The following is a 25,000-nucleotide window of genomic DNA, read 5'->3' on the forward strand; positions in this document are numbered from 1 at the left end:
ATATGAGAAATTGAGGAAGCAGTTCAGAAAACGAAATATAATGTTGATTAGATAACCTTATTGACTATATAATGAAAATAAGATATGCAGTTCTTTGTTGTGTGTTTTGAGAATCGCTTAGAGAAGAAGAGTAATAAATATCAGTAAATTGAGGAAAGAGTAAAGAAGATTACATTATCGAGTAGAAAATATGAGAATCCTCTTTTGATTAACTTGCCCCTTGCAGAATTTTTCCATCTTTGTGTGTGTTTTGGAATGCCTTAGAGAAGAAGAGTAATAAATATCAGCAATTAAGGAAACGGTTCAGAAAAGTGATTATAATGTTGACTAGATAAACTTAGTGACTCTATAATGAAAATAAGATATACAGTTCTTTGCTTTGTGTTTTGAAATTCCTAAGAGAAGAAAAGTAATAAATATCAGTAAATTGAGGAAACAGTCAAGAAGATTATATTATCGAGCAGGAAATATGAGTGTCCTTTTTTTTAATTTATTTTCTCCCTGCAGAATTTTTACCTCTGTCTCCGTTTTGGAATATATATATATATATATATATATATATATATATATATATATATATATATATATATATATATATATATATATATATATATATATATATATATAGTGTATGCAGTTGTTGTTTTTGAGGCAGCAGCGAAGAAGAAAGATTAAAATGTTGAATAAAAGATCTTGATAACTCTTCAGAAAAGTAATGTTTGCAGTTGTTGTTTTTATGATTCCTTTGAGAAAAGTAATAAGTGAAGGGATTGAGGTAGCAGTTGAAAAGGAGGATTTAAAACGATGAATAAAAGATCTTGGTAACTCTTCAGAAAAATAATGTATGCAGTTGTTGATATTTTATTATTCCCTCGAGTAAGATAACGAAATGGAATGAGAAATAAGTTGAAAAGGAAGATAAATACATATAATATAATATCTTCGTGACTCGTAAAGAAAATAAGATACGTAGTTGTTCTTTTATACCTTCGAGAAAAGCAATAAAAAGGAAGGGAAGTAAGAAAGCATTTAAAAAGTGAAATTATAAAGCGAAATATATGATCTTTTTAACTCTGGGGAAAGAAAATAAGGAAAGATATTCAAGTTGTGCGTTTTAATTCCTCTAAGAAACGCAGTAAAAAAGAATGGAAGTGAAAAAACAGTTAAGAAGTTAGATTAAAGTATATATAACAAAAGATCTAATATTATAGTGACTCTCTTAAGGAAATATGAAGCCTGCTGTGTTATTGCTTCGAGAAATCTAATAAACTCCAGGATATGTGAAAGCAGTTAGGAAAGAGGAAGGAAGGAAGGAAGGAAGGAAGAAAAGAAACAAGGAAATAAATTAATGCAGGATGGAAAAAAGGAAGGAAGAGGGGGAAGAGTAAACTGAAAGAATAATATGAAAAGAGTGAGGAAGCAGTTAGTTGGGAAGCAAAATTAAACTGTCAAATAGGAAACAGAACGAGAGGAAATAAAAAATAAATTAATGGAAGAAGAAATAAGAGATAAACAGAACAGTATGACTCTGAGAAGGAAAGGAAGAGAAGGAAACAACGATGAAGAAAGAAAAGGAAAAGCGAATGAAGGGAATAAGAGATAGATGGAATATTAAAACACTGAGAAAGAAAGGAGGAAGAGGAAACACAACGCAAGATAAACATGAAAACGAGAAAATAATGTGAAAATAAAAAAATTAATAAACGGAAAGTAATAACTCTGAGATTAAAACGTTGAGAGAGAAATATAAAAAAAAACTCCTGACATCTACTGGAGAGGAAAATAATAACACAGAAAGGAGAAAGATGAAGGGAAAAAAAGACGAGGGAAAAAAATAAGACTCCAGATATTAGAAAAGGGGAAGAAAATAAAATGCTGATAAATTTGACAACTGCGACAATATTACAAGAAACAGAAGGAGGAAAAAGCGAGGGAAGCGGAAGGAAAATAAGGAGACGAGAGGAGAAGGAGGAGGAGGAGGAGGAGGAAGAAGAAAAAAGAGAAGAAAAGCAATAACATAATGAAGAAAAATAGGAGAAAATGAAGATAAAGATAATGATAAAGAGGAGGAGGAAGAAAATAAAAGGAGGATGAAGAAAAAGAGAAAAAAAAGCAGAAAAAGAAGAGAATAAGGTTAGAGAGAGAGAGAGAGAGAGAGAGAGAGAGAGAGAGAGAGAGAGAGAGAGAGAGAGAGAGAGAGAGAGAATGACATAAACATTACTCTGAATCAACAAGCAACGAAGATAAATGGAAGGAAGAAAAATAAATGAACAAGAGAGGCGAAGAAAAAATAAAGAAAAAGGAAGAGAAGAAGGAAGGAAGAAAGGAAGGAAAGAAGAAAACTCGATAAATTTAATAAGGGGAACAAAAGAAGAAAAATAGAATACAATAAAAAGAATAGGAAGGAAGGAAGGAGGAAGAGAAGGAAGGAAGGAGGAAAAGAAGGAAGAAAGGAAGAAAGGAGGCAAGGAAAGAAAGAAAACTGGACAACATTGACAAGGAAAACAACAATAGAAGAAAAAGGAAAGGAAGGAAGGAAGGAAGGAAGAAAGGAAGGAAGGAAGGAAAGAAGGAATGGTGGAAGAAAGGAGGGAAGGAAAGAATGAAAACTGGACAACTTTGACAAGGAAAACAACAATAGAAGAAAAAGGAAAGGAAGGAAGGAAGGAAGGAAGGAAAGAAAGAAGAAAGGAAAGAAGGAAAACTGGACAACTTTAACAAGAAAAACGACAATAAAAAAAGGAAGGAAGGAACGAAGGAAAGAAGGAAGGAAAAAAGAAAGGAAAGCTTAAGGAAAGAGTGAAGAAAAGGAAGAAAAGCGACGGAGCAAAAGGAAAATGAAAAAAGTAAGAATAACGAAAATAAAACAAAAGAAAAGGAATGAAGCAATGAATTAAGGAAGGAAGAAAAAGAAGAAAACCGACGATGCAAAATTATTACTATTATATATTATCATCATCATCCCAGATTTAAGACACAGGGAAAGAGACAAGAAAAATAGAGATTATACGAGTTTAGTTGTGCCCAAGTAAATTACGATCGGGGGGGGCGAGGCGGAGAAAGGAGGGAAGAAGGAAAGGAGGAAGAGAAAAAGAGGAGGAAAAGCGAAAAATTATGACGCTTAGATTACAAAAGGCGAAAAAGTCTTGATGAATGACGCGGGAGAAAACAACAAAAGGAGGAGGAGGAGGAGGAGGAGGAGGAGGAGGAGGAAGGAAAAAAGGACGAGAAGGAAGAGGGACGAAATAAAGACCGAGAGCAAGAGGAAAAGTACAAATAATAATAATAATAATAATAATAATAATAATAATAATAATAATAATAATAATAATAATAATAATAATAATAATAATAACAAGAAGACCACCGACTCACATAAACCATTTTCTTTCCTCGGATAACTTGATTTTGTCGGCCATAACGCGACTTCGGAGGGAGGAGGAGGAGGAGGAGGAGGAGGAAACGGAAAACGAAATATGACAGAAAAAAAATAAGAAAGAAAAGAGGAAAAGATGAGATAAAAAATAAATAAATAAAAAAAAGAAGAGGAGGAAAAGAATGAAGAGGAAGAAAAGAGATGGAGAGGAAGAGTAGGAGGAAAAGGAGGAGGAGGAGGAGGGAAAAGAAGAAGCAGAATAGGAAGAATGATAATAATGATGGTAACAAGACAAGGAGGAGGAAGAGGAGGAGGAGGAGGAGGAAGACTATTAAATCCGAGGGAGAAAGATATGTCACCGCGGCTAGTTAATGTGTGTGTGTGAGAGAGAGAGAGAGAGAGAGAGAGAGAGAGAGAGAGAGAAACTACTCCTCTTCCTTTATCTCTTGGGATTAATTCTCCTCTCTTCACTACCTCTCCTGACCACCCCCTCCTCCTCCTCCTCCTCCTCCTCCTCTTTCCTCTCGCCTTATTTTTATCATTATTATTATTATTTTCCTCCTCTTCCTCCTACTCTTTTTTTCTTGTTATTCCTTCTCTCTCTCTCTCTCTCTCTCATCCTTAATCTTCTCCTCCTCCTCTTCCTCTTCCTTATCCTCTTTCTCATCTTTTCTTCTCCGTTTCTCTTGATTTTCTTCCTCCTTTTCCTCTCTTCCTCTTTCTTCACCTCTCCCTTTACCTCCTCCCCCTCCTCCTTCTCTTCTTATTTTTATTATTATTATTAACATTTTTTTCTGTTGTTTCTTCCTTCTCATTTTTTTCCTACTGTTCCTTTCTCTTCCTTTTCTTTCTCTTCTTCTTTTCCTTCTCTTTCTTTTTCTTTTTCTCATCTTTTCCTCTTTTCTTTCTTCTTCCTTTCTCTTCTTCTCTTCCTTTTCCTCTTCCTCCTCAATTTTATCTCTTCTCCTTCTCTTCCTTATTCCCTTTCTCATTTTTTCCTCTTTAATCTCTTATTTTTTATGTTATTCTTCATCTCCTCTTCCTCCTCTTATTCCTCCTCCTCTTCTTGCTCTTCCTCTTCCTCCTCCTCCTCTATCATTCTTAACCACTTTACTTTCCTCGAACACTCTCCACTCTGATCCTCCTCCTCCTCCTCCTCCACCTCCTCCTCCTCCTCCTCCTCTTCCTCCTCCTCCACAGCCAGCTTTCGTCCATTCAAACTTCTTCCTTCTTGCCTTGTTTTTCCTCCATTCTCTGTTTCCTTCCTCCTTTAATCTTCTTTTTCTTCCTCCTCTTCTTTTTTTTCTTCTCTCTACTACCTCTCTTTTTTTCTTCCTCTCCAGTACGGTTCTAATTTAACTTTCTCTATTTCTTCCTAATTTTAGTGTTTTCTCTCTTCTACCACTTTTTTTCTTCCTTTTTTTCCTTCCTTTCATTCTCTATCCTTTTAGTTCTTTGTTTTTTTCTCTCCCTCCCTCTCTCAAACGTCATTTCTTTCTCCTCTTCTCTCCATTTTCACTGTTCTTCCTCCATCTCTTTGTTTTTTCTCTTTCCTCCTTCTATCTCTTTTTTCTTTCTTTTTTCCCTCCTTCGTTTTCTATTTTTTCCATTTTTTTTCTCTCTCCCTCTCTCCACCGTCTTTTCCTTCTCCTCTCTCCTTCTTTGTTGTTTTTCGTGGATCTCTGTTTTTTTTTCTTTCCTGTTCCACTTACTTATTTGAAAATTGACTGACTGACTGACTGACTGACTAATATACCAAATGAATGAGTAAATAACAAACAAATTAACAGAGTGCGTGGGTGAGTGAGTGAGTGAATGAGTGAGAGAAAGAGAAAGACAGATGACTGAGTGACTGACCGGCTAACTGACTAACTGACCAACTAACTGGCTCGCTGACTGACGGCCTGTTACTAATTCGGAAACAGAGAGGGATTAAATGTAACTTGAGATTAATGGCTCTTGACGCGGACTCCCCCATCCCCACTTTTTCTTCGTATAATGGACTCGCCCACCCTTCCCTTGCCCTCCCTTCCCCTTTCCGTGTAATGGACCCAAACTTTCCTCCTTCCCATGCTTTTAAAACGAACTCAACCCCGCTAGATCTTGTAACTGATTTTTCCACGTGGACTCCCCTATGTAATCGTTCTTTTTGGAATGGACTCGCCCACTTTTCTCTCTTTTCTTTCTTCTTCGTTCTTCGTGTGATGGACCCAACGTTATTCTTTTCTCTACTTTCAAAATGGACTCAAATCTCTTTCCCTTGTTTCGCCAACTACCCACACATCATGGACTCCCCTATCTAATCACTCTTTTTGCAATGGACTCACCCACCTCTCTCCCCTTTCTTCCTCTCCCTTCTTCGTGTAATGGACCCAAACTTATTTTTTTCCTCCCAGGTTTTCAAATGTTTTCAACTCTATTCTTTGTGTCATCAGTCTACCCACACGCCTCATGGACTTCCTTATCTAATCTCTCTTTTTGCAATGGACTCGCCCACCTCTCTCTTCCTTCCTCCTCACTTCTTGTGGAATGGATTCAGTTTTTTTTCTTCTTCCCCGGTTTTTAAATAGACTCAACTCTCCAGTCTCGGTGCCATCAACCCACCCAGACATATGGACTCCCCTATGAAAACACTCTTCGTGCAATGGACTCTCCCACGACAACAACTCTGTTAAGACTTCCCTGAGCAGCTCTAGGTGTGAGAGGGATACTTTTATTCCTATAGTATACTTGCATCAAACGATTACTAACACAGAAAATTAATGTGTATGGATGTAACCATTAACACGAATAAGTAGTTCAGAGAAAGCTCGTAGTGAACAGGGTCTGGCTGACTAATATTCCTGGAACTGATGTCAAGGGAATCAATGGCCTGGGAAGGGAGGCTTTGAAATACGGGCGTTTGCACAATGAGTTCGCCAAATGCCTTCCTTCCAAGAACTAAACTGTCTCTACATTTTGCGCATTTACATCATCTGTGACTTCCATATATGCAAATGCAGTTGATTTAGGTTTTACAACACATAACGGGACACTTCTCCTCCCGAAATTGACCTCTCTTTTGACCACTCTTCTGAACTCTTTTTAATAGCGGCAGTGTTTAGCTGTTTTTTTCTTATTATAACTTTTTTCCCATTGAGCTGCTTCCTTTGCTGTAAAAAAAAGGGCAATGGTAGAAATATAAAAACGAATATTCTAAAGCATAAACTATCTGTCTTTGAACATCCACTTAGGGGCAAACACATAAGGTAACATTATCTTACCTGAGCTGATAATTAACTTGAGAAATATTGCCTTTTAAGTAACTATATATTTCTTAAGACTTTATAGGGCCCTTGTCACCAACACCTGTCCAGTACGTTAGAACACACACACACACACACACACACACACACACACACACACACACACACACACACTCGGATTAATGCAACAGGACTAATAACACACACACACACACACACACACACACACACACACACACACACACACACACACACACACACACACACACACAGCTCATCTCCTAAGTCACCCTCTTAATGGCCTCGCCCAGACCCTCTCAGAACACAGCGATCAAAGAACAATGAACACACCGCGGACTCCCCCGGCGCCGTAATGGCCTCGCCCGGACTGCTATTCTCCTTATATTGGATGCTCGACCCGGACTCCCCTACCCAAGAACAATGGAATCACCGACCTCCTCCCCCTCCTCCTCCTCTTCTTCATTCTCCTCCTCCTCATATTCCTATTCCTCTGAGTCTCTTCCTCCTCGTCGACCTCCTTCTCCTCCTCCTCCTTATCTTCATTCTCGTCCTCCTCCTGTACCTTCTCCGTCTCCTCCTCTTCCTCCTTCTCCTCCTCCTATTCCTCTTCCTCCTCTTCCTAATTGTTTTCTTTCGTTTAATTTCGTTTTCTTCTTCGTTTTCTTCTTTCTCCTCTTCCTTTATTTTATTTTCTTCTTCCTCCTTCCATCTTTTCCCTGTCCATCTCTTTCTCTTTTTTATACTTTTCCTTGCTCTTTTCCTTCTCTTTGCTACCTGGTTATCCTTTTCCTTCTCCTCCTCTTCCTCTTCCACCTCCTCCTCCTCTTCCTCCTCCTCCTCCTCCTCCTCTTCGGGAAAATATTACGTCACTCAGTAAAAAAGGAAAAAATAAATCGTTTGTCGGTCTAATTCCTAAATAAAAAATAATAATAAAGTTGTAATGTTCTCTTCGCCTCACAACTTTATATACTTTTTTTTATTGTGTGTGTGTGTGTGTGTGTGTGTGTGTGTGTGTGTGTGTGTGTGTGTGTGTGTGTGTGTGTGTGTTTTCTTTTTTTTCTTATTCCATCTGTCTTCATTCATCCTCATCTTTTCAATCATTTATACATTCACGGTGACTCATTTATTTATTCATTTATTTATCTATATTTTATTCATGTTATATATATATTTTTTTTTTGCCTTTGGTGTGTCATATGTAAGGATATAATTTTTTTTCTTATATGTATTAACAGTAGTAGTTGTAGTAGCAGTATTAGTAGTAGTTGCAGTATTATTATTATTATTATTATTATTATTAGTAGTAGTAGTAGTAGTAGTTGTTGTTGTTGTTGTTTTCTATTTGCTGTTTCTATTTTTATTCTTATCTATTTCCATTTTTTTTGTTTTTCAATCTCTATATTTCTTTTTTTTCTACTTTATTTGTGTGAGTGATTCTTAATTGACACACACACTCTCTCTCTCTCTTTTCTTTCTTTTTTCTCTCTTCTTTCTTCTCTTCTCTCTCTTTCTCTCTCTCTCTCTTGTTTCTTCTTCTTCTTTCTCTTCTCTCTCTCTCTCTCTCTCTCTCTCTCTCTCTCTCTCTTTGTTTTCTTCTTTTCTTCTCTTCTCTCTCTCTCTTTCCTCGCCTCTCTCTCTCTCTCTCTCTCTCTCTCTCGGATTCCCTTTAGCCAACACTTCCTCCCCCCTTCCTTAGTCTCCCAATTTCCGCCCCGCCTCGCTTCCTCTCTATGATGCCCTTCCTTTACTCTCCTCTATCACCTTCCTTTAGGCCTTGATTACTCTCCTTTGGGTCGCTTTTTGTCACCCGAGTTCCTTTTTTTCAATTTCCTTTTATGTACTTCTGGTTCCCTTTTTGTTAATGGAGTTCCTTTTATTTTTTTTCAATTTTCTTTTATGTGCTTTTTTTCTTTTTTTATATATTTATACTTTCTTTGTATGCTCTGTACTTCTCAAACTACATTTTTATCTACTTCCATTCTATATGTCTTACTTTCTATTTTATTTTAGTTATTTAGTATTTTTTTCTTCTTTTTTTTTTAGTGGAGGAGCAATTCAAAGGCAAGAAAAAGATAACCTTATAAAAATCTATGTGTAGCTACAGTCTATGCTTCTATTTTTATCTTTTTTTTTTTTTAGTAGAGAAGCAAGAACAATCTATGAGCAGCTACAATCTATGCTTCCATCTTAATTATTTATACGTACTAAATATTTTCACACACATGTTATTTATTCATGTTCAAGTGCTTTCCTATTTTTTTTCACCCATCACTTTCCAGCTCCAAATCCCTCCTACTAGTATTATTTTCCACTAAAGTTTCCTCCCTTCAGAACACCCACGGCATAGCTATTCATTTCCTTTTTTATCTACGTATGAACGCTCCAGTGTGTATATCGTGTTTATATTTATTCTTTCCCACCTTCAATTAGATCCCTTTACCTATACTGTTATAATATTTTGTTACTTTTTTTTCAACTGGAGTTTCTCCCTTCCAAAACACCCCCTGCATGGCTACTTACCAACTTTTTCCCGTGCTCACCCTATTGAAAACGAGTTAATTTTTGCATGTGAATCGTTTAAGCAATATTTCTCGCGTTCACCCTGTCGAAAGCGAGTTATTTTCTGCAGGAGTCGGTCGTTTACGCAATTTTTCCCGTGTTCATCCTATTGAAAACGAGATAATTTTTGCATGTGAATCGTTTAAGCAACATTTCTCGCGTTCACCCTATCGAAAGCGAGTTATTTTCTGCAGGAGTCGGTCGTTTACGCAATTTTTCCCGTGTTCACCCTCCCTCGAGCCGCTCAATCAGTGCCTTCCCTCACCTGCCCTGGATTACCGCGCTCCACCTGGGCTGCTGCCGCGGTGATCAAGACTCTGAGAGAGAGAGAGAGAGAGAGAGAGAGAGAGAGAGAGAGAGAGAGAGAGAGAGAGAGAGAGAGAGAGAGAGAGAGAGAGAGAGAGAGAGAGAGAGAGAGAGAGAGTTAATTGAGGCAGAAGACGTACGTAAGGAGGGAGGTAAAATTAGACAAGGAAGGATGATAACACACACAGTAATAATAAAGATCAAAAGGAGGAGGAGGAGGAGCAAAAAGATGAAATACTGGCGGACTGATGGAAACATGGGATGGGATGGGAGAGGCAAAGGGAAGGGAAGATTGAGAGAGACGATGGGAGAGACGGAAATGAGATAATGAGGAAGAGAAGACGGACGAGGAATAAATAGAAAGAAGAAGGAAAACATAAATGGCGTCTTATATATAGAGAGATTTGATGAGGATGCAAGTAAAGGAAATAAAGATGAAGATAGATAATGACAGACAAAGAAAGACGGAAATGGGATAATGAGGAAGAGAAGAAGGAAGAGGAATAAATAGAAAGAAGAAGGAAAACATAAATGGCATCTTACATATAGAGAGATGTGATGGGGATGAGAGTAAAGGAAATATAGATGAAGATAGGCAATGATGGAGAAAGAGAGGCGGAAATAGAATAATGAAGAACAGAAGATGGACGAGGAATAAATAGAAAGAAGAAGGAAAAAATAGATGGCGTCTTATTGATAGGAAGATGAAATGAGGATGAGAGTAAAGGAAATAAAGATGAAGATAGGCAATGATGGAGAAAGAAAGACAGAAATGGAATAATGAAGAACAGAAGAAGGAAGAGGAATAAATAGATAGAAAGAAGAAGGAAAAAAATAAATGGCATCTTATATATAGAGAGATGTAATGGGGATGAAAGTAAAGGAAATAAAGATGAAGATAGGCAATGGCAGACAAAGAAAGGCGGAAATAGAATAATGAAGAACAGAAGAAGGAAGAGGAATTAGTAGATATAGAAGGAGGAAAATTAATAACGTCTTATAAATAGGATGATGAGATGAAGATGATGAGGAAGGTAAAGGAAATAAAAATGGAGATAATTAATAAGAGAAAGAAAGAAGGAAATGGGATAATGAGACTAAAAAGGAGAATGAATAAATAGAAAGAGGAAAATAATGAAGGTTTATAAATAATAGAAAGATGAGGATGAGGGGAAAAGGAAACAAAGATGAAAATAGGCGATGAGAGAAAAAGGAAAAGACGGAAATGAGATAATGATGGAAAGAAGAAAGAGGAATAATGAGATAGAAGGAACAAAGTAATAGAGGCTTATAAATAGTATGAATATGTGTTAAGATAAAAGATGATAGAGGGAGAGAAAGCGATGAAGGAGATAAGCAAGAAGAGAGAAGAGAGAAACGGGATAATGAGACACAAATAAGGAAGATAAATGTATAGTGAGAGGAAAATAATGAAGGTTTATATATAGGAAGAAGTGATGAGGAAAGGAAGATAAGGGAAACGAAAGATTAAGATAAGGAATAAGAGGCAATAAGAGGAAGACGGAAATAGAATAATGAGATAAAAGAAGATAGAAGAATAAAGGACATAGGCATAAAAAGAAGAAAATTATGGCTTTTTAGAAATACGTAAATATGAGGAGGAAGCGAATGCGGAAATAATCAATAAGAAGGAGAGAGAGAGAGAGAGAGAGAGAGAGAGAGAGAGAGAGAGAGAGAGAGAGAGAGAGAGAGAGAGAGAGAGAGAGAGAGAGAGAGAGAGAGAGAGAGAGAGAGAGAGAGAGAGAGAGAGAGAGAGAGAGAGAGAAACAGAAATGGAATAATGAGACAAAGAGGGAAGAGGAATAAATAGATAGAGGAAAATAATGGCGGCTTATGAATAGGACGAAGAATAAGGAAAAGAATATTGATAAAGGACACGAAGATGGAAACAACAAATAGGAGAAAGAGAAAGAATGAAAAGAGAGATAGAAATAAAGAAGATAAATACATAGAAAAAACAAGTTAGCGAACGGAAATACGAAAATAACTGCGAAACATGAATAGAAAGAAGTAAATGAGGATAAGAAAGGAAGGAAAAGGAAGAGGAAAAGTAAATCTCAATAGAGAAAACAAGGAACAAGGAAGGAAGGAAGGCTAAATAGGAGGAGGAGGAGGAGGTGGAGGAGGAGGAGGAGGAGGATAAGAAAGGAAGGAAAAGGAATGCAATAAAGGAAAGGAAAATGGAATAATGAGATACAAAGAAGGAAGAGGAAAAAATAGAAAGCAACTTAACATAGAGAAACACAGGAACAAGGAATAGAGGAAGCTGATAAAGAGGAGGAGGAGGAGGAGGATAAGAATAGGGAAGGAAACGGATGAAAGGGAATAGGAAAGAGAAATGGAATAATAGAGAAGAAAGAAGGAAAAGGAAGAAAGGAAGAAAACTTTAACAAAAAGAAACACAAAAAATAACATTGAGCTTAAAAGAAAAAAAAGAAAGAAAAGAAAAAGAAAGAAAGGTCGAAACAGGCAAAGGGAAAGAGACGAAAATGGAAAAATGAAATAAAGAGAAATAAATAAAAATAACGAAGGAGAAGAGAAATAAAATACGCATAAAGAAAATGGAATAACGGCGCGTGAAGAGAGAATGGGAAATGGAAGAGACGATAAAGTAAGCAACGAATGGAAGAAGCAAGAGGAGGAGGAGGAGGAGGAGGAGGAGGAGAAGTAGGTGCAATAGAAAGAAGAAGAAAAGAAAAAAAAGAAGAGGAGGAAGAAAAAGAGGAAGAAGAAGAAGAGAAGGAGAAGGAAAAAGAAGAGGAGGTAGAGAGAGGAGGAAAGAAGATTAGAAGAAGGAAGATGAGGAAGAGGAAGAGGAGAAGGAGGACGAAGAGGCAAGAAGAGGAGAAGGAAGAAGACAACGAAGAAGAGGAGAAGGAGGAAGAGGAAAGAGGAACATAAGGAAGAAGGAGAAGAGGAAAAAGAAGAAGAGGAAGAGGAGGAAGAAGAGGAGGAGGAAGAGGAGGAAGAAATTGATAAAAGCAAAAACATTAACATAGAAATGAAAAAAAATAACAAAAAATCAAAGAGAAGAGAATATGAGAGAGAGAGAGAGAGAGAGAGAGAGAGAGAGAGAGAGAGAGAGAGAGAGAGAGAGAGAGAGAGAGAGAGAAATAATGGCCGTCGGTATCAGCGGTACCTGCCACCTGAGCCCCGCGTGATGGACAAACCTGGTCACACCTTCAATTTGTAGCGAGGGACACCGTTTTGCAGTATGTCAGGGGCGGCTTGCATCACCACCCCCAATTCTGCCTCCTCCTCCTCCTCCTCTTCTTCTTTTTCTTCTTCTACTCTTTTCCTTCCCCTCTTTTTCCTCCTCCTTCTCTTCCTCCTTCTACTTCTCTTCTTACTTCTATTCTTCTTTCCTCCTCTTCTTTCTCCTTCTCCTTTTCCTCTTCTTCCTTCTTTTTCCTCTTCCTCCTCTTCCTCTTTGTCTTCTTTCTTCTTTTCCCCCTCTACCCCCCTTTCTTTCTCCTATTCTTTTTTCTCTTTTTTTCTAATTTTCCTTTACTAATCTGCCTCTATTTCCTTTTTTTTCCTTTACATTTTTCTTTTTTCAATTTTTCTTTTACTTTCCTGTCTTTTTTTATCCTTTTCTTTTATATTTTTCTTATTTGTCTTCCCCTTCCTGCTCATCCCTTCTAATCTTCCCCTTCTGCTCTACCCCTTGCTCTTCAACCCTGTTCCTCCCCTGCCACCTCACCTCCTTCTTCGCCCTGCTTCCCCTGCCCTCTGCCTCCCTCTACTGATGATGGAGTTGATGGTAATGACGGAAATGCAAGAGTTTGTTCGTGGCTTTCCTCTTTATTCTCTCATACGAATTCCTCCTGTACTTGTTCTTTATTATCCTTTTTGTTCTTACTCTCATCCTTTCCTTCCTTCCTTCCTTATTTCTTTTTCTAATCTTGCTTTTCTTGATTTCTATTCTTCTTATCATTCTTATTTTCCCTTTCCTTCCTCCCTTCCTTCCTGCTGTCCTTCCTTCTTTCCCATTCTCATCTATTCGTATCTTGGTCCTTTTTTTTAAGTCTACGCGTATAGCGCCGGTAGGCTTGCTTGAGGGACCTGGATGGTGTTCGGCCCCAGCCCGTCATGGCGCAGGCAAGTGTTTATAGTGGCGCCATCTTCCTTTTGTTTATATTATGTTCTCTCTCTCTCTCTCTCTCTCTCTCTCTTTGGGACATCTTTCTCCTTTAGGGTTTGTATTTACTCCGGTGACACGCGTTTCATGAGGTGAGTTTGAAGAAGCGTCACTGACAAAATTAGATTACTCCAATTCTCTTTCTTTCTTTTTCTTTCTCTCTTTTTCTTCTTTCTTTCTTTCTTATCGTCTTTTTGTCTTTCTTCCTCTCTTTCTTTTCTTTCTCTCTTTTTCTCTTCTTTCTTTCTTTCTTATCGTCTTTGTCTTCCTCTCTTTCTTTTCTTTCTCTCTTTTTATCTATACTATCTATCTATCTTCCTATCTAGTAATATCCTCGTATCTATCTATCTATCTATCTGAGGGTCTTTGTTTTGTAATTGGAATCTTTTTATCTACACTATCTATCTATCTTCCTATCTATTTATATCCTCGTATCTATCTATCTATCTATCTATCTGAGGGTCTTTGTTTTGTAATTGGAATCTCCCCGCAAGAGAACAAGAAAACAATCACAACCACCACAATCACCACCACCACCACCACCACCACCACCACCAATAGTAATCAGTGATAAACTTCTCTCATAACAGGAAAGATTAATTTCTCTCTCTCTCTCTCTATTTATTTCTCCTTTCTTTATTTCTGTTTCTTTCTCTTTCATTTCTTCTTTCTTTAATATTCTCTCTCTCTCTCTCTCTCTCTCTCTCTCTCTCTCTCTCTCTCTCTCTCTCTCTCTCTCTTAAGGCTTCCCTGGAGGACCGTTAAGCCAGGACCTCTTCACCTTAATTACGTTCCCTCGCTCGAGTCAGCAGGTGCGGTGGTGGTGGTGGTGGAGGTGGTGGAGGTGGTGGTGGTGGTGGTGGTGGTGATGGTGGTCGTGCTGATCTGCTCCTGCTTCTCTCTGGGGACTGCTGAAGAGGGTCATGGTGGTGGTGGTGGTGGTTGTGGTGATGGTGGTGGTGATGGTGTGTGTGTGTGTGTGTGTGTGTGTGTGTGTGTTCATAAGACAAAGGTTAATGTTTTTCGTTTTTTTTGTGGGATCTTTTTGTTTTCTTTATTTTCGTTATCGTTTTAGTCTTGCTTATAATGTTTTTTTTCTTTTCCTTTCATCCTTTTTTATCTATTGTTTATTTGCTTCTTTCTGTCTACTCTTAATAATTTATCTTTTCTTCTATTCCCTTCTCATCGTTTTTCTCATCATCCTTCCTCTGCTTACTATTTACTCTTTTTATTGATATTTTTGTTTGTATTTTTCTATTTCTCCAATATCGCTTTCTCCTTTTATATGTCCCTTCTCCTTCTCAACATCATCTTCTTCCTGCTGACCTCGTCCTCGTCCTAATCCTCCTCTTTGTCTTAATCATCCTCCTTTTTCTCCTCCTCCTCCTCCTATTTCTATTCCTCTGTCTCCTCAAGTCCCTCCTTCATATCTCGTCCTTATCATTTTCCTTCTTTTCCATCACCACCTCCTCTTATATCTGTCCCTCTTCATCCCCCTCCTCTTCTAACCCTTCCTTCTTTCTCTCATCCTTCTATTTCTATCCCTCTTTCTCTCCAAGTCCCTCTCCCTCATCTCTTTCGTCCTTGTCCTCCTTTTATCTTCTCTTCTAACACGTCTCCTCCTCCTCCTCCTCCTCGTCCCTTTTCTTCGTTATAATGCTTTTTCTATCTTTCTATTTACTTGTCATTCCTCCCAATCTCTTCCTCACTATCTTTCTCCTTTTCCAACACGTTCTCCTCCTCCTCCTCCTCTTTCTACATATAATCCTTCAGAAACACAAAGGTAACAAACAACAGGAGCGAATGGTATAGTTGTAACGCGTGTCATGATCGCTGCCAATGAGTGACGACCTGGAAGCATCACACTAACCCTTAATACTTACTGCTCTCCTCCCTCAGTGCTTTAAGAGGCGTGATGATCGCTCGCTCGCCGGGAGTTATGGCGCGGAAATGGTATCGTTCAGTAACCTTTAAATGTGGGTGCTGGTGATGTTGGTTTATGATGTTTTTTGTGTGTTCTTTCGTTCCTTATAGATTCTTCGTATTTTTGTTTTTCCTGTTCTTGTTCTTTATTCTTGTTATTATTCTTGTTTTTCCTGCTTTCCTTGTCTCCTTCTTTCGTTCCTTCTTATCCTTAATTTTTATTGTTATCATTGCTCTTATTTTTCCGCCTTTCCTTCCTTCTTTTCCTTCATTCCTTCCTTCATTTCTTCCTTCCTTCTCATCCTCATCTTTTCTCTTCTTGCTCTTTATTTATATTTTTGTTACTTTTTTTCCTTTCCTACCTTCTTTTCCTTCCTTTTTTCCTTATTTCTCATCCTCATCTTTCCTCTTCTTGGTCTTTATTCCTATTGTTCTTATTATTTCCTTCTTTCCTTCCTCTCTTTCCTTCCCTCCCTTCCTTCTTTCTCATTCTCCTCCTTCCTCTTCTTGCTCTGTATTCTTGTTATTGTTCTTATTTTTCATGTGTTTCCATTCGTCGTAAACCTCTGCCTTCTCCTCCTTCCATCTCTATCCTTCCTCAAATCACTCCTCTCCTTCTGGATCTAATTCTCATCTTCCTCTTTTTCCTCCTCCTCCTCCTTCTCTTTCTCAGTTTCCTTCTTTTCCTCCCTGTCCCCGTCTTGAAGGGAACACGAGCCCTTCTCTATTTCGACGGCCCATGACGATTAGCAGAACTGCTCATAAAAGAAAGCGCAGAACAAATGTCTCTATATAAGCTTGCTTGCTGTTGTCGCCTTGCTGCTTTATTATGTATTCCTTCCTTCCTTCCTTCCCTCCTTCGTAATAGAGTCGTCCTCGTCTTTAAGGGAACACTGGCGCCTATATTTCGACGCCTCAGGACGATTACCGGGGCTGTTCCAAATGCGAAATGGCAAGAGAACAAGGGCCATTTTCTTAAACAATTCGAGGCTCAAGCACACACATTCGGCAAGGCTTATAAAGGACTTGCAGGCATTTCCTTAGGTAGTTTCATGAACCTGATGGCAGCTTGACAAAACATCTATACAATGGACGTGAAGAAAAAGCTCATGAGAACCCGATTAACCTCCTTTTGGGCCAAGGGAAAGAGTTAATGTGAGAGTCGAAAGCGCCTAAGAATAAGGGCCCAAAGGTCTTTATGTGCCTGTGTGTTATGATCAGTCCCCGTGAGAGAAGAAAGCGTTTGAGCATAAGGGCCTCAGTCTGCCCCCGGGAGAGCCGAATAGGTTTGATAACACGCGCCCAAAACTTCTCCATAAATGCCTGCGTGTTATGATCGGCCCCGTGAGAGAAGAGATTGAGAATACCAAGAATACGGGCCTCAGTCTGCCCCCGTGAGAGCCGAATAGGTCTGATAACACGCGCCCAAAACGCCTCTATAAATGCCTGCGTGTTATGATCGGCCCCGTGAGTTATGGACGTGGAAATATCGCTTACTAACCGTCAGGCTCGGGTATTGACAGGGCTAAGTGACATAAACAAACGGCCGTCGCTCGCCCGTCCCCTCGTCTTGATCGCTGTGTTTCCCTCCCCTCACCTGCCTATTTCTGGCGCCCACCTGCAGCCCGCCGCCTAATCACCCCCGTCCCTCACCTGTCGACGCTGGCAGGTAAACACGACTACTAATGAGGCGTGTATGTATGGCTGCTTGCTACCTGTTGGCCTATAATAACAATGGCGGTAGGAGTGATAATAATAAGGGTGATAATAGTAATAATGATAACAACTAAGTATAATAATAATGATAATGATAATAATAATAGTGTAGAAGTAGTAGGCCTGCCCGGTGCTGTCCTGAAGACCACCTGTCAACCCAGATTCTACATTTTCTCCCTAAAAGAGAGGGTCATTGATGAGCTCCGGGGGACAACATGAGCCAAGCAAAGTGGCGCCCCTATAAACAATTGCCTGCGCCATATCGGGCTGGGGGAGGCTCTCATCGGGCCCCACCAAGAGAGCCTACCGGGGCCATAGGCATAAATGAAAAAAGTAATAAACAAATAAGAAGTTTAAGAAGAAATTAAAAAAAGAAGAGAAAAATGAAGAAGAAAAGAAAGACAAGAAGAAGGAGGAGAAGAAAATAAAACATAAAAAAAAGAAAAGAAGAAAACTAAGAACAATCACAATACATCCATCGAGAGAGAGAGAGAGAGAGAGAGAGAGAGAGAGAGAGAGAGAGAGAGAGAGAGAGAGAGAGAGAGAGAGAGAGAGAGAGAGAGAGAGAGAGAGAGAGAGAGAGAGAGAGAGAGAGAGAGAGAGAGAGAGAGAGAGAGAGAGAGAGAGAGAGAGAGAGAGAGAGAGAGAGAGAGAGAGAGAATACAAATACCTGCCATAACAAAGGACAGGTGTCTCTCTCTCTCTCTCTCTCTCTCTGGCCAAAGGTGTGACGTGAATTAGCTTATTTGAGAGAGAGAGAGAGAGAGAGAGAGAGAGAGAGAGAGAGAGAGAGAGAGAGAGAGAGAGAGAGAGAGAGAGAGAGAGAGAGAGAGAGAGAGAGAGAGAGAGAGAGAGAGAGAGAGAGAGAGAGAGAGAGAGAGAGAGAGAGAGAGAGAGAGAGAGAGAGAGAGAGAGAGAGAGAGAGAGAGAGAGAGAGAGAGAGAGAGATAGAGGTGTTTGTGTGTGTGTTTGTGTGGGCGAGTTAAGTCAACTGTGTCACGAGGCGTCTATTCGAATCCAAATATTTACACACACACACACACACACACACACACACACACACACACACACACACACACACACACACACACACACGCACACACACACACACGCACATACTTCCTCCATCTCCTCTCTCCGCTCCTCTATATTCATTCCTCCCCTTTACCTCCCTTCCTCCATGTTCTCTCCACCCTTATGTCTTTTCCTTTATTCACTCCTCTCTCTCTCTCTCTCTCTCTCTCTCTCTCTCTTTTCCTCTTACTTTCTTATTTTTCTCTTATTCTCCTTATCTCACTCTCTTCTTTCACTCTCACTCTCTTCTTTCTCTCTCTCTCTCTCTCTCTCTCTCTCTCTCTCTCTCTCTCTCTCTCTCTCTCTCTCTCTCTCTCTCTCTCTCTCTCTCTCTTCACTCCTCTTGTTCCTCTTACTTATTCTCTCTCTTTCTCTCTTATTATCTCTCTTCTTTGTTCCTTCCTTCCTTCCCTTCCCTAACACTCCTTCACTCCCTCTCTTATTCCCTTCATCCTCTCTCACTCCCTCTCCCTCTCTCTTTATTCTTTCCCTTCATCTTCCATATTCTCTCACTCGACTTACTCCCATTATCATTGACCACAGACCACGCATGCCAAACACACACACACACACACACACACACACACACACACACACACACACACACACACACACACACACACACACACACACACACACACACACACACACACACACACACACACACACACACACACACACACACGCTAATAAGGTGGATCTCACTGATTTAATATATGGAGGAGGAGGAGGAGGAGGAGGAGGGGTAGGACTGGGTGCGTGGGTGGAGGAGCAAGAGGAAGACAAGTGGGAAGAGGAGGAGGAGGCGGAGGGAGGGAGGAGGAGGAGGAGGAGGAGGAGGGAGGAGGGATGGGGGAAGAGGCAGGAGTGAGGAGGAGGAGGAAGGAGGAGGAGGAAGAGGAGGAGGGATGGGGGAAGAGGCAGGAGGAAGGGAGAGGAGGAAGAAGGAAGAGGAAGGAGGAGGGAGGAAGAGGTGGGATGGGAGGGAGAGGAGGAGGAAGAGAGGAGAAGAGGAAGGAGGAAGAGGAGGAGGAAGGGAGGAGGGATGGGGGGAAGAGGCAGGAGTGAAGGGAGGGGAGGAGGAAGAAGGAAGAGGAAGAGGAGGAGGAAGGGAGGAGGGGTGGGAGGGAGAGACAGGAGTGGAAGGAGGGGAGGAGGAAGGAGGAAGAAGAAGAGGAGGAGGAAAGGAGGAGGGATGGGAGGAAGAGGCAGGAGTGAACGGAGGGGAGGAGGAAGGAGGAAGAGGAGGACGAGGAGGAGGAGGAGGAAGAAGGGGGAGGAGGGGGAAGAAGGGAGGAGGGTAAATTCATGCAAGTCTGCTTTAATAAACACACGGGGAAGCGTTTGTACGGAGGAGGAGGAGGAGGAGGAGGAGGAGGAGGAGGAGGAGGAGGAGGAGGAGGAGGACGAAAAAGAGAAGACTGATAATATTACGTAGAAAAAACAAGATTAAAAAGAAAAAAGAAAGTAAAGAAGATGATAATAATGAGGAGAAGGAGGAGGAGGAGGAAGAAGAAGAGGAGGAGGAAGAAGAGGAGGAGGAGGAGGAAGAAGGAGAGAGAGAAAGAGAAAGAGAGAGAGAGAGGGAAGAGAGTGAAGAGGTGAGAGATAGATAGATAGATAGATAGAGAGAGAGAGAGAGAGAGAGAGAGAGAGAGAGAGAGAGAGAAAGAAAGAGAGAGAGAGAGAGAGAGAGAGAGAGAGAGAGAGAGAGAGAGAGAGAGAGAGAGAGAGAGAGAGAGAGAGAGAGAGAGAGAGAGAGAGAGAGAGAGAGAGAGAGAGAGAGAGAGAGAGAGAGAGAGAGAGAGAGAGAGAGAGGCGGTATGCAGCGTGTTGGAGGCATCACTTAAAGCTGCCCGCCACCTCACGCTTCAAGGAGAATTAAACCTTGTCAGCCTCCTCCCTCGGCCGGGCTTCAAGGGGCCGCCGGGACACGCTTCGGCCTACCTGTTGCCCACCTCAGGAAAGTTTTAATCCGCCTTTGATCCAGAAGAGAAAGGGAGAGCTAATTCCGTTAATAGCAAGGACACAGGGAGGGAGAGTTGAGAGAGAGAGACTGGAAGGAAAGAAGAGTGAATTCCTGGGCGAGACGGGCCCAGACAAGCGAGCATCATGGATCAGGGACCAGACAAGGGTTAGGGATGTTCTTAGGGCAGGATATTTCAAGGTTCGAGACAGACTGCGAGAAACAGAGATTAAGGAAGCAGATAAAGGTTGAAGGTATTCTAAGGAGATGAAATTTGAAGGTGTAACAAGGAGAGACAGGGGAAGGCAACGAAAAGCATGATAGGAAACAGATAAAGGTTAAAGATATTCTAAATGTGAGTAAAGTTCTGGTACACAAAACGAAGACAGACAAGTAGAAACAAGGATTAAAAAAGCAGATAAAGGTTAAAGATATTCTAACTGAGAGGAAATTTCTGGGTAAAATATTGATACAGGCAGGACCAAGCGACAAGAATCATGATCAGGGAACAGATGAAGATAAAGGATTGTCTACTGGAGAGGAAATTTCATGGTATAACACAGTCAGAACCAAGCGACGAGAATCATGATCAGGGAACAGATGAAGATAAAGGATTGTCTACTGGAGAGGAAGTTTCAAGGTATAACACAGAGACAGGAGCAAGCTGTGAGCATCATGGATCAGGAAAAAGACAAAGGTTAAACACACGCCTCACATAAGATCTTGAGAGAAAGGTGAGAAATTGGAAAAGAGGAAAGGAGAGTAAGTTCTGAGGGTAATATAGAGAGACAGGAGCAGACAACGATAATTATAATCAGGAAACAAATAAAGATTAAGGATATTCTATTGGAGAGGATATTTCTTAGTATACCGTGAAGACAGACAGCAAGAACCGTGGATCAGTGAATCTATGAAAGTAAAAATATTATAATGAGGAGCAATTCTCTGGGTATAATATGCAGAGACAGACAAGGGAAGAAAACCATGATCAGGGAACAGATAAAGGTTAAACACATGCTCCAAAAACTCTGTGCCTCACATAAGATTTTAAGAGAAAGGTGAGAAATTGGAAAAGAGGAAGGGAGAGTAAGTTCTGGGTGTAATATAGAGAGACAGGGGCAGACAACGATAATCATAATAAGGAAACAAATAAAGCTTAAGGATATTCTATTGGAGAGGATATTTCTTAGTATACCGTGAAGACAGGCAGCAAGAACCATGGATCAGTGAATCTATGAAAGTAAAAACATTATAATGAAGAGCAATTCTCTGGGTATATATGCAGAGACAGACAAGGGGAGAAAAACATGATCAGGGAACAGATAAACATTAGGGATATTCTCCTGGAGAGGATATTTCTTAGTATACCGTGAAGACAGACAGCAAGAACCATGGATCAGTGAATCTATGAAAGTAAAACTATCATAATGAGGAGCAATTCTCTGGGTATAATATGCAGAGACGGACAAGGGAAGAAAACCGTGATCAGGGAACAGATAGTTTAAGGAAAAGAGATACTGCGAGACACATAAAACTAAGGAAGCATATATAGGTTAAAGATATTCTAAACACAGGAAATTTCTCGGTGTAACACGGAGAGACAGGACCAGGCAGAAAGCGCCATTGATCAGAGAAAATAAACGTTGAATATATTCTATTGGAGAGGAGATTTCTAGATATACAAGATGAAGATGGACAGCGAAAAAAACGGATTAGGAATATTTAAAAAAAGGAAATGTCTAGGAATATGAATTAGAAGGTATGATTTAAAGGTATTCTAATGTTTAATATAAAGAAAATGTGAAGTTAAGCAGATTAAAATATCATGTGTAAACTGTCATATATTAGACGATAGCAAAGAGATTAATTAAATATATATTCATAAGTTTTTTTTATCCTCCTCCTCCTCCTCCTCCTCCTCCTCCTCCTCCTCCTCCTCCGACTGTTATTCCTCTTTCTCTCTCTCTCTCTCTCTCTCTCTCTCTCTCTCTCTCTCTCTTTTCAGTGAGTATAGAGATAACTGCTCTTACTGAGATATATAATAGTGTGTGTGTGTGTGTGTGTGTGTGTGTGTGTGTGTGTGTGTGTGTGTGAGAGAGAGAGAGAGAGAGAGAGAGAGAGAGAGAGAGAGAGAGAGAGAGAGAGAGAGAGAGAGAGAGAGAGAGAGAGAGAGAGAGAGAGAGAGAGAGTAATCAAGTTTCCCGAAGCATATTGCGGCCAGACATGAGGGAAAAGGGGTAAACACACACACACACACACACACACACACACACACACACACACACACACACACACACACACACCGCTCCGGTACCACAATCTCCGGTACCTCTCGGTAACAGCTCCGGTAGCTCAATCGGTTAGAGCGCCGCGCTGCAAGGCTTCATGGCCAAACAGGCGGCGGTTCGAGCCTCGCTCAGGCCGGATTCTTTCCCTTGACTATAAGTGGTTACTGTCCCCCCTTGAGCAAGGGGGATGGGGTGTGTGGTGTGTGAGGTCCTGGCAGCACCCAGAGATCGACGATAATGAGCACTTGCTTGTGTCGGGAGGCGAAAGGCGAAAGGGAGTCCAACTCGTGATCATCCCGTGGTGAATTACACACACAGATCTCTTTGATGTCTCCATAATCTTTATACCCTTTCCCAATGCATTCCTCTCTCTCTCTCTCTCTCTCTCTCTCTCTCTCTCTCTCTCTCTCTCTCTCTCTCTCTCTCTCTCAATACACATTTCTGCACATATCTGAGAGAGAGAGGAATATCAACAACAGAGAAATATGAGGAAAAAGAAAAGAGAAAGGAAAGACTCGGAAACAATTGATAGGAGAGGAATGGAGAAGAAAAAGAGAGCAAAATAAAAGTCTGAATCCAATCAAATGTAAACAAGAGACAGAGAAACAAAATAGTACGCAGAAAGAAAGATATAGAAGGGAAACGAAAATGGTGAAAACTGAAAATAATATAGAAGAAGAATAGAAGAAAATAATAAAAACAGAAAGTAAGAAGGAATAAAAGAAGAAAACAAAACAATAATTCAACAACACCAGAGAGAGAGAGAGAGAGAGAGAGAGAGAGAGAGAGAGAGAGAGAGAGAGAGAGAGAGAGAGAGAGAGAGAGAGAGAGAGACCGGAAGAATGTACAAGGAAGCGACTGAACAAATGGTGGAAAAACGAAGAGAAATAAAAGAAAACATGAAAAATAGGAAATATGGAACATGGAAGATAAATAACAAAACAAAACAAAAGAATAACAAATAGGAGAAAAGAGAGAGAGAGAGAGAGAGAGAGAGAGAGAGAGAGAGAGAGAGAGAGAGAGAGAGAGAGAGAGAGAGAGAGAGAGAGAGAGAGAGAGAGAGAGAGAGAGAGAGAGAGAGAGAGAAGGAAAGAGAGGAAGGAAGAAAGGAGCCAGAGAAGCATCAATTTGGAGGAGAGGAAAAAGGAGGAGGAAGAGGAGGAAGAGGAGGAGGAGGAGGAAGAGGAGGAGGAGGAGGAGGAGGAAGGGGAAGGAAATAGAGTGAGGCTGACCTTGTTTTGAATCGGCGTCGGAGTGTAAAGAAACTATTGAATCAAACTTGAAAGCCTTCGTGTTGACTCTATTGGAGGCGTAGAGAGAGAGAGAGAGAGAGAGAGAGAGAGAGAGAGAGAGAGAGAGAGAGAGAGAGAGAGAGAGAGAGAGAGAGAGAGAGAGATTTTACATAGAAAATCAGACCACAGACCCCATGGTCCAGACTAGGTGGTCTGTCCTTAAACCTAAGTGATTTTACATTAATCAGAAGGCTCCAAAACGTTGCTTTTCTACTCTAGTTAATATTAAGTTCAAGGAAGTGACGGTCGAGCTTGTTTTTAAAGGAGTCAATCGTGTTACACTGGACCACTGATGGTGGGAGCTTATTCCATTCTCGCACTACAACGTTGGTGAAGAAAAATTTGGTGCAGTCTGAATTTACTTGTCTACATTTGAGTTTTGTGCCATTGTTCCTCGTTCGCAAAGTGTCATCGATCATAAACAATTTTGTTCTGTCTACATTCGTGAAACCATTAAGTATTTTAAAACATTCGATCAGTTTTCCTCGGAGGCGACGTTTCTCAAGAGAGAACATGTTAAGGGTGGAAAGCCTTTCTTCGTAGGACTTGTTGCGCAAGGAAGGGATCATTTTTGTTGCTCGACGCTGAACACCTTCTAGTTTAGCAATGTCCTTTGCATGGTGGGGAGACCAAAACTGTACCGCATATTCCAAGTGGGGTCTGACTAAATTATTGTAGAGCGGAAGTATTACATCTTTATTTTTGAATAAAAAGTTTCTTTTAATGAAGCCAAACATTCTGTTCGCTTTATTTGCTGCATCGATGTATTGATGTGAGAATTTGAGGTTTGACGCGATTTTAAGAGAGAGAGAGAGAGAGAGAGAGAGAGAGAGAGAGAGAGAGAGAGAGAGAGAGAGAGAGAGAGAGAGAGAGAGAGAGAGAGAGAGAGAGAGAGAGAGAGAGAGAGAAAGACCGGAAAAGAAAAATAATTGAAGGTTTATGTTTACAAGAGAGAGAGAGAGAGAGAGACCCACGAGGTAGTCTGTCGGTTTCTTTTCGCCTGAACGAACACCTGCAAAGCCTTTTTTCACGTGCTAATTGGTGACATATCAGGTGTGTGGCGCGAGGCTTA

General features: G+C 40.4%; 1 protein-coding gene and 1 long non-coding RNA gene across 2 annotated transcripts in view; both read right to left on the reverse strand.

Annotated features, from left to right (window-relative positions):
• The window catches only part of LOC126988061 (uncharacterized), an 80,370-nt gene extending 66,155 nt beyond the window's left edge, over positions 1–14,215 (reverse strand). Inside the window, exon 1 of the long non-coding RNA XR_007741410.1 lies at positions 13,594–14,215. This is a non-coding gene — a long non-coding RNA (uncharacterized LOC126988061). The remainder of the gene's footprint in view (positions 1–13,593) is intronic.
• The window catches only part of LOC126988060 (somatostatin receptor type 2-like), a 109,328-nt gene that overhangs the window by 61,300 nt on the left and 23,028 nt on the right, over positions 1–25,000 (reverse strand). The gene's annotated exons all lie outside the window — the stretch shown is intronic.

This window comes from Eriocheir sinensis, chromosome 67, assembly GCF_024679095.1.
Source record: "Eriocheir sinensis breed Jianghai 21 chromosome 67, ASM2467909v1, whole genome shotgun sequence".
NCBI lineage: Eukaryota > Metazoa > Arthropoda > Malacostraca > Decapoda > Varunidae > Eriocheir > Eriocheir sinensis.